Below are 8483 nucleotides of genomic sequence, written 5' to 3'. Positions count from 1 at the left end.
AGAGTTCTACATCTTGATCCACAGGCAACAGAAGGAGACTGTGAGCCACACTAGGCTTACTTTGAGCACATATGAGACCTCAATGTCCACATCCAATAGTGGCATTTTCTATGGACCATTCCTATTCACAAATGGCCCTGAGAGTACAGGGAGTCTACATGGAAAGCTATGACTTTAAATTAGTGTGTTTGAGTGTCACGTTAACAAGGATTAAACATGTAATGGTTAATATTGTCAATTTGATGGATGGAGCTGAAGAACATCATACTAAGTGAGGTAACCCAGTCTCAAAGGACGAATCATGGTATGCACTCATTAATAAGTGGATATTAGCCTAGAAAACTGGAATACCCAAAACATAATCCACACATGAAATGAGGTACAAGAAGAATGGAGGAGTGGCCCCTGGTTCTGGAAAGACTCAGTGTAGCAGTATAGGGCAAAACCAGAACAGGAAAGTGGGAAAGGGTAGATGGGAGAATAGGGGGAGGGAAGGGGGCTTATGTGAGTTTCGGGGAGTTGGGGGGGGCAGAAAAGGGGAAATCATTTTGAAATGTAAATAAAAAATACATCAAATAAAAAAATAGATCTCCAATTTGAAATGATGAAGAATCACCTATGAGCCAATCCGTGACTGTACCTGTGAGAGAGTTCACAGACTGGTGTCTCAAGGAAGAAGGTAGACAAATGTAGTTAGTACAACAGAAGTTATGTTTTATTATGCTAAGGAGCATCACATAAATTCACTCTAAATTCCTAACCACGGTCCTAAGCCTATCTTGGCTCCTCCCCGTGCATCATATCTTAGGTGAAGGTCATGTCCAGTCTCTGAAAGGAGTCTCTGATTCAAGGGTCAGGATCCTGCAGGATACTCCCCAGCTGGAGGTCAGATCAAGGTAGTGTCTTCCCAGGTGTGCAGAGCTTAGCAGAGCATTGGTCTCTGCTTATATACTGCCCAGTGGATGTCATGGGGTTCTAGGTAGGCCAGCGTCTGGTTATCTTGAGTGAGTGATATCACTGAGTTTTGGCTATCAGGTGCAGCCTTGGGCATGGTGGGGATCCTAAGCTATTTTGACATGTCTAAAAGACAGTTTTTACTATGCTTTGACAACTGAGTTAGGTGAAACAGGAAGAACTGCCCTAAATATGGGTGCACCATTCATGGGTTGGAGTCCTAGGTGGAATAAGGAGAAGAAACTGAAGCGCGCCGAGCTTACATCTCTGGACTTCCTGGGTGTGGACACCATGAGAGCTCTTGCCTTAAGCCTCTTCCATCATGATCTCTCCACTGTAACCCCAAACTGTGAGTCCTCATTCTTAAGCTGCTTTTGGAGTATTTACCATGGCAATGGGGAAAACTCACAAATGCAGATAGCCTGGTAGCCTGACTGTGCAAGCCTTGCCCCTTCGCCAAGGTACCCTCTCTGTCCTCTCCACAAATGGTTTACACCACAGAGTACTCTCTGCTCCTGTGAGCCAAAGGCAGCTTTTAGAGGTGCAGTTCATCCTCCCAGACTTGTAGGTGGTGAAGTGAGATAAACAGGCCGCTTCTACCTCGTTCTGTTGGTTTATTGATGTGCCGGCTCCTTTGCTTGGACCCTGATCAGAGACCATCCTTCTTAGCTGACTTTTTAGTTTAGCAATGCTGGTTTGTTAAATGTAGATGTCTCTAGATGTAGTAAACTTTCTTTTCTTTTGTCTTCTCCAGCTTCTTTGGGTGTGTGGATATGTGCCTCAAGACAATCAAAATTTAACTGCCTGGGATCCAGCCTTACGTGTAGAAAACCAGACAATTAATTATTGAAGGAAAAAAGGAAAACAGGGAGAAGATCAAAACCAGTGTCTATTTCAGGGAACTGTCACAGTTAAGCCATGGACTTCATTAATTTAATTAACAATAATTGCACCTCAGATAAAGGCTTCAATACTGTCATCCCACAAAAAGGCATCTTGGGCTTCAATACTGTCATCTCACAAAACTACCTTTATTTTATTTTTACAGATGAGGCATTCACAACAAGGAACAGACAGCTGAAGACTGAGCTATAACTAACCACGGCTCCAGACTCTTAATCCAACACTTCCACACCCATCTATTGCTCCAAAGCCCACTGAGAATAGGTTCAATTCAGCCCAACCTGTCAAATTTTCAGTTTAGAGAGGGGATCTAAAAGGAATATACATTTTCAAACGCTTTTTTAAAAAACAGTTTTCAAAGTTTTTACACTCTTTCAGTTGCTCTAAAACCAAAGAAAAACAAACAAACAAATAAACCAAAACCCAGCAACTCTAAAAAGAAGAGGCGCTCGCATCCCTGCCTTGTTACAGATATTTGTGACAACCTCACTCCTCCTGTTCTTTTAAATTCTAAAGTTGTAGCTACAAACTAAATCTCTCCCTAAGTGCATTACTTATTTGTCTCACTGCTGCGACAAAAGATCAGGCAGAAGCAACTAAGAGACTTATTTGGATTCTGGAGAGAGATACGGTCAGGATGACTACAAACTTGCTCTGTTTAAACTGGGTTTCTAAACTACGTTTTTAAAAAGAAAAAACTAGGAGGCGTTTGGTTTGTTTTGTTTCCTGAAGGGCCTTATTCTTACCTTGAGGATTTTTAACCAGGATGTCTAGACTATGACCCTAAGGTCAGCCCCATTAGCAGTTGAGTCTTGACTGCAATCTAAAGACCACCTGGCTCACTTCCCACAATTGTTTCCCCCTCCCCTTATTGTGCAATTGTTATCCTAAAATATTTACCAGACACTCATACTGCTTCTGTAATCTTGCTTAACCAATGTTTACTTACAAACAAAACAAACAAAAAAAAAAAAACACAAGCTAAAGCCTCAGGTAGCAGTAAAAAATCCCCAGAGCTGAGCCAGTTGTGGTTTATGCCTTTAAAACCTTCTGCCCATCTTCTCCTTTTTCATTAGCCCTCAGATTGACCAAAGAGGCTGTTGTTGCAATATTGGCATAAGTAGAATAAATTTGTTTTTTAATCTCTTCTCTAACTGAAGTTTTGCCTGGTAAGGTCTTTCTCTAGGAGTCTCCACATCTCCAACGCAGTCTTCTTGTGTGATAAAAATTTTCCTGGAGAAGACATAGCACACATGTCTATTCATGCCAAATCGGCAAGACCACCAAAGTCCTATTGGATGAACCAATGAGTTTTATTGAGATTACTTACATGCATATGGGTGAGGGGTTAATTACAGGAGCAGATATAGCTCAATACAGCTGCATCACCCAGCATGGGTGACAGACAGTTCACCACACTGGGAACCCAGAGAGGGTTTCTCTGTGTAGCCTTGGCTATCCTGAAACTCACTCTGTAGACCAGGCTGGCCTTGAACTCAGAAATCCACCTGCCTCTGCCTCCCAAGTGCTGGGATTAAAGGCGTGCGTTAACTCCTGTGTTAAACCTTTTCCAGGCAGCTGGTTTGGTCTGAGTCTGCAGCTCTTCTCCTTTGAGAGTCCTCTTTGCATTTCAGCTTCATTTTATGACAGCGCAACTTCCTTCTAAGAGAGGCTAAGAGAGGCTAAGAGAGAATCTGATCAGTGTCGGCGACTTCCTGAGACTATTTTGAGTTGTTTAAAGAGCTTCCTGCAGGAGGGAATGTTTCAATCTCAGAAGAAACCGTTACGCCATTCCTGTTATGTCAAGGAAAGGTTGATAGTGTGAGTATCAGCTAAATGAATGCATTGTTCCTGAAATCAGAAATAGAAAAGCTGGCTGCTTTGGTTAGAAGTGGGGGCAGAAGATGAATTACACATCGTAGAGGCAGAAGCAATGAACTATGAAGGCAGTCCAGTTAAAGTTACACTGGCAATTTTGAAAATGTCTTTACACCAACAGTTTCCCTTGGGGGCTTCGAAATCACACCACATGTGGTCTTAAGGTTAAAGTGTGTGGTTCAGGACAGGTGCACATTAGTGGATAGTACCTAGTAGCTGTAGAGGAAGATGCGAGTCTGAAGATGAAGATGAGGAGGATGTAAAACTCCTAAGAGCATGCTCCTAAGAGCATGTCTAGAAAGCAATCTGCACCTGGAGGTGGTAACAAGTTTACACAGAAAAAAGTAAAACTTGATGAAGATGATGATGATGATGATGATGATGATGATGAGTTTGATGATTTTGATGAAGAGGAAACTGAAGAAAAGGTTCTAGTGAAGAAATCTGTACCAAGATACTCCAGCCAAAAATGCATGAGATACCCCAGCCAAAAATGCACAAAAATCAAACCAAAATCAAACCAAAATGGAAAAGACTTAAAACCATCAACCCCAAGATCAAAGGGCCAAGAGTCCTTCAAAAAACAGGAAAAAAAACTCCTAAAACACCAAAAGAACCTAGTTCTATAGAAGACATTAAGGCAAAAATGCAAGCAAGTATAGAAAAAGGTAGTTCTCTTCCCAAATGGGAAGCCAAGTTCATTAATTATGAGAAGAATTATTTCCAGGTGACTGACTGTTCAAGATCTCTGGCAGTAGAGGAAGTCTCTTTAAGAAAATGGTTTATACAGTTTGAAATATTCTGTCTAACTTCATTTCTGTAAGAGTTGATATCTGGCTGTCCTTATGATGCAAAGTAAGAACTTTCACTACTGTGTCTGATAAATGCTGTCCCCAGCACTTGGGAGGCAGAGGCAGGCAGATTTCTAAGTTCGAGGCCAGCCTGGTCTACAAAGTGAGTTCCAGGACAGCCAGGGTTACACAGAGAAACCCTGTCTCGAAAAACAAACAAACAAACAAAAAAACTCAAGAACAACAACAACAAAAACAGATGCACTGAAACTAGTAGAAGAGAAAGTGGGGGAGAGCCTCAAACACATGGGTACAGGGGAAATTTTCCTGAACAGAACACCAATGGCTTATATTCTAAGATCAAGAATCAACAAATGGGACCTCATAAAATTACAAAGCTTCTATAAGGCAAAGGACATTATCCATAGGACAAAATGGTAACCAACAGATGGGGGAAAGGTCTTTACCAATCCTACATCTGATAGAGGGTTAATATCCAATATATACAAAAAAGAAGCTAGACTCCAAAAAAATCAAATAACCCTATTTTAAAAATGGGGTACAGAGGTAAACAAAGAACTTTCAACTGAGGAATATCGAATGGCCAAGAAGTACCTAAAGAGAAACCCAAAGTGTGGATGCTTCCATCCTTAGAAGGGAGAACAATTTATTCACAGGAGTAAATACAGAGACAAAGCTTGGAGCAGAGACTGAAGGAAAGGCCATCCAGAGACTGCCCTACCTGGGGATCCATCCCATATACAGTCACCAAACCCAGACACTATTGTAGATACCAAGAAGTGCTTGCTGACAGGAGTCTGATATAGCTGTCTCCTGAGAGGCTCTGCCAGAGCCTGACAAATACAGAGGTGGATGTTCACAGCCAACCATTGGACTGAGCATGAGGACCCCATGGGGTCCCCAATGGAGGAATTAGAGAAAGGACTGAAGGAGTTGAAGTGGTTTGCAAACTCATAGGGAGAATAACAATATCAAGCAACTGAGCTCCCAGGGTCTAATCCACCAACCAAGGAGTGTACATGGAGGGACCCATGGCTCCAGCTGCATATGTAGCAGAGGACAGCCTTGTTGGGCATCAATTGGAGGAGAGACCCTTGGTCCTGTGAAGGTTCGATGCCCCAGTGTAGGAGAATTTGAGAGTGAGGAGTAGGAGTATGTGGGTGGGTGGGCAAACACCCTCAGGGAAGCAAGGGAGGGTGGATGGGATAGGGGAGGGGGATGATGGGATAGGGCATTTTGGGGGGAGACCAGAAAAGGGGATAACATTTGAAATCTAAATAAAGGAAATATCCAATAAACAAAAAGAAAAAAAGAAAAAAGTATGTCTCTACTTAACATATTTTTTAAAAAATGGAAGACGGAACTCAGGCAGGCTGGAAGATATGTCAAAGATTTAGTGTGTGTTGGGGTCTGCGAATCACTGCACAAGGCACTCAAATACAAAGCACTCATTCACAGTCAGACAGGCTTGGTTTATTGAGTGCCATACTCCAAGACTGATTGATTAGGGCAGTGGTTAAGCCTTGGGAGATGACTGTGACATTGAGTCCGGGTCCTCTAGGTCTTTTTTAAACCAGGGATCTACAAACATCTGTGTTGCTTATTCAGTCAATCATGATTTAGGGATAGGGGACTTCCTTAGTAACCTGTCTTTGTTGTACACGTATCTTGTTCCCACTGGTCGGGGTATTCACCTTGTCCAACTCTCATGTCCTAGCTCGTCAACTAGGATGGCACTTGTCTAACACTCATGTCAAGGAGGATGTCAGTTCCCAGGGAGGTCTTGGGAACTTAAACTTCCCTAAACTACTCAAAATGAAAATCTTATTCCAAATAGTTTCATATATGTCCTTTTTATGTTGAGAGCCATCCCAGGAGCAGCTTATAAAAGCAAATACCATAAGAGCTTATGCACAGGCGCAGGAAGTCCTGCCGGGCAGTTTGGATCCAAGTTTATCGTGGCTAACTACACAATGTAGTCCTAACTGACTTCTATTCTGATTGGTTTCCAAGAGCACAGAATACAGCAGAATATGCAGTCAACTTGGGCATGAGAAAGTTTCCTAGTCACAGAAGAACAACATATGAGAAAGTTTCCTTCTAATATTAGTAATAGCACAAAATGACAGGCTAGCCAGGTTAACAGTTACTTAGGCTTTAACATTTTACCTAGGTCTTAATTGAGGGTATATGCACATACTCGCTTGTGAAGTTGATTCTCTCCTTCCTCCATCTGAGGCCCAGGAATTGAACTTGGGGACCAAGCCTGGAAGTAAGCACAGAACAACCTCACTAAGGTCATCTCTTTTTTTAAAAATCCTTTTTCTTTAAGATTTACTATAGTTAGTAGCTGTCTTCAGACACTCCAGACGAGGGTGCCAGATCTTGTTACAGATGGTTGTGAGCCACTATGTGGTTGCTGGGATTCAAACTCAGGACCTTCAGAAGAGCTGTCAGTTCTCTTAACTACTGAGCCATCTCTGCAGCCCATCTTTTGAGTACTCACCATCCATTTTGCTAGTTATTGGTTGGTCCATTTGGCTTTTATTGATGTTCCATTGTTTTAAGTTTTCATACCTCCTAGGTATTAACCTTCTGTCAGATATGTAACCAGCAGAGACTTCTGTCGTCCAGGCTGTCTCTTCACTCAATTACCTCCTCTGCTGTGCAGCAGCCTTTTAACGCCATGAAATCCCATGAGTCCATCTTTAGTGTTCTTCCTAAGCCACTGGAATCCTTTTTAAAAAGTTCTGGCCTCTGCCCATGTCTTGAAATGTTTCTTTCATGTTTTCCTAAAATGAATCCAACTAGAGATAAGCGTATTTAAAAAGGAGGTAGACACAGAAAGGCAAATATCATCCTTTCCTCATGTTTAAGTACTAGAATTCTTTACGGATACATAAAAGCATTTACACATACATACATGACATGAAAGCATGTGGAAGACTAGGGGAAGGGAGGATGCAAATGGGAGAGAGAAAAGGAGAAGGGAAAAGTAGAGTTAATTAGGACGGGACGTGAATCCAGCCAAAATACATGACGATACATCTGACTATCTCATTATGAAGCTTGGCAATGAATATACAACATTTTTTTAAAACTTTAAAGTGTTATTTATATAAAGATTGAAAGTTTTCTTCTTTATATGTAGGCTTTCTTTGTCTGCTGTTATCCCCAAATTTGGTCAAGTGGTTTTCATGGTTTTAGAATTTTTCTTTGCATTTATCTTGTAAATTTATTTTATAGATGCAAATTTACCTCCGTTCCCCCCCGAAAAACAAAAGTATAAAGCAAGCACTTTCCCATCCCTTTAGATTCTTTATGATGCAAAATCATAATGCTCAAATGCCATCAATTAAAAACCTCGTCAATGACCTCATTACATTTTGTCCAATTAAGACAAACTTCTTTTTTTAAGATTTATTATATGTATAAATGTTTTGCCTGCATGTACGTATGTGTGTGCATACCCAGAGGAGGGCATCAGATCCCCCAGAATCGGAGTTACAGATGGTTGTGAGCCCACCACGGGAGTGCTGAGAACTAAACCTGGGTCCTTTGCAAGAGCAGCAACTGCTCAGAACCTCTAAACTCCCTATTTGCATTTTTTAAAGTGATGAAATACAGCAGGGTTTTTTTTTAAATCATTTCTTGAAATTCTACATATCTATTATTAACTATTTGTGAAAGGAACCAAAGTGACTTGGTTCCAAATAAGACTAACATATTTTAAAATATAGTTGTGATAGTTAAAAATGACACTCTGTGTACTCTGCTAAAATGGAGTATCACTGCTGCTCTTACAAGTGCAAAATTGAAAAAGGTTTTTAAGTGAAGTGTAAAGAAGCAAGGATCACAATTGGAAGGCCAGGATGCAGTAAAGTAATCGCACAGCGAACAACACAAAGCCCTGCAAAGGACTTGAGGTGCCCGTCG

At 41.3% G+C, this 8483-nt stretch overlaps 1 pseudogene; it reads left to right on the top strand.

Moving 5' to 3' along the window:
• The first annotated feature begins 3740 nt into the window (after positions 1-3740).
• Positions 3741-4508, top strand: LOC127692632 (nucleophosmin-like; annotated as a pseudogene).
• The last annotated feature ends 3975 nt before the right edge of the window (positions 4509-8483 follow it).

This window comes from Apodemus sylvaticus, chromosome 9, assembly GCF_947179515.1.
Source record: "Apodemus sylvaticus chromosome 9, mApoSyl1.1, whole genome shotgun sequence".
In the NCBI taxonomy this organism is placed as follows: Eukaryota; Metazoa; Chordata; class Mammalia; order Rodentia; family Muridae; genus Apodemus; species Apodemus sylvaticus.
This window is presented reverse-complemented; position numbering and strand designations above follow the sequence as displayed.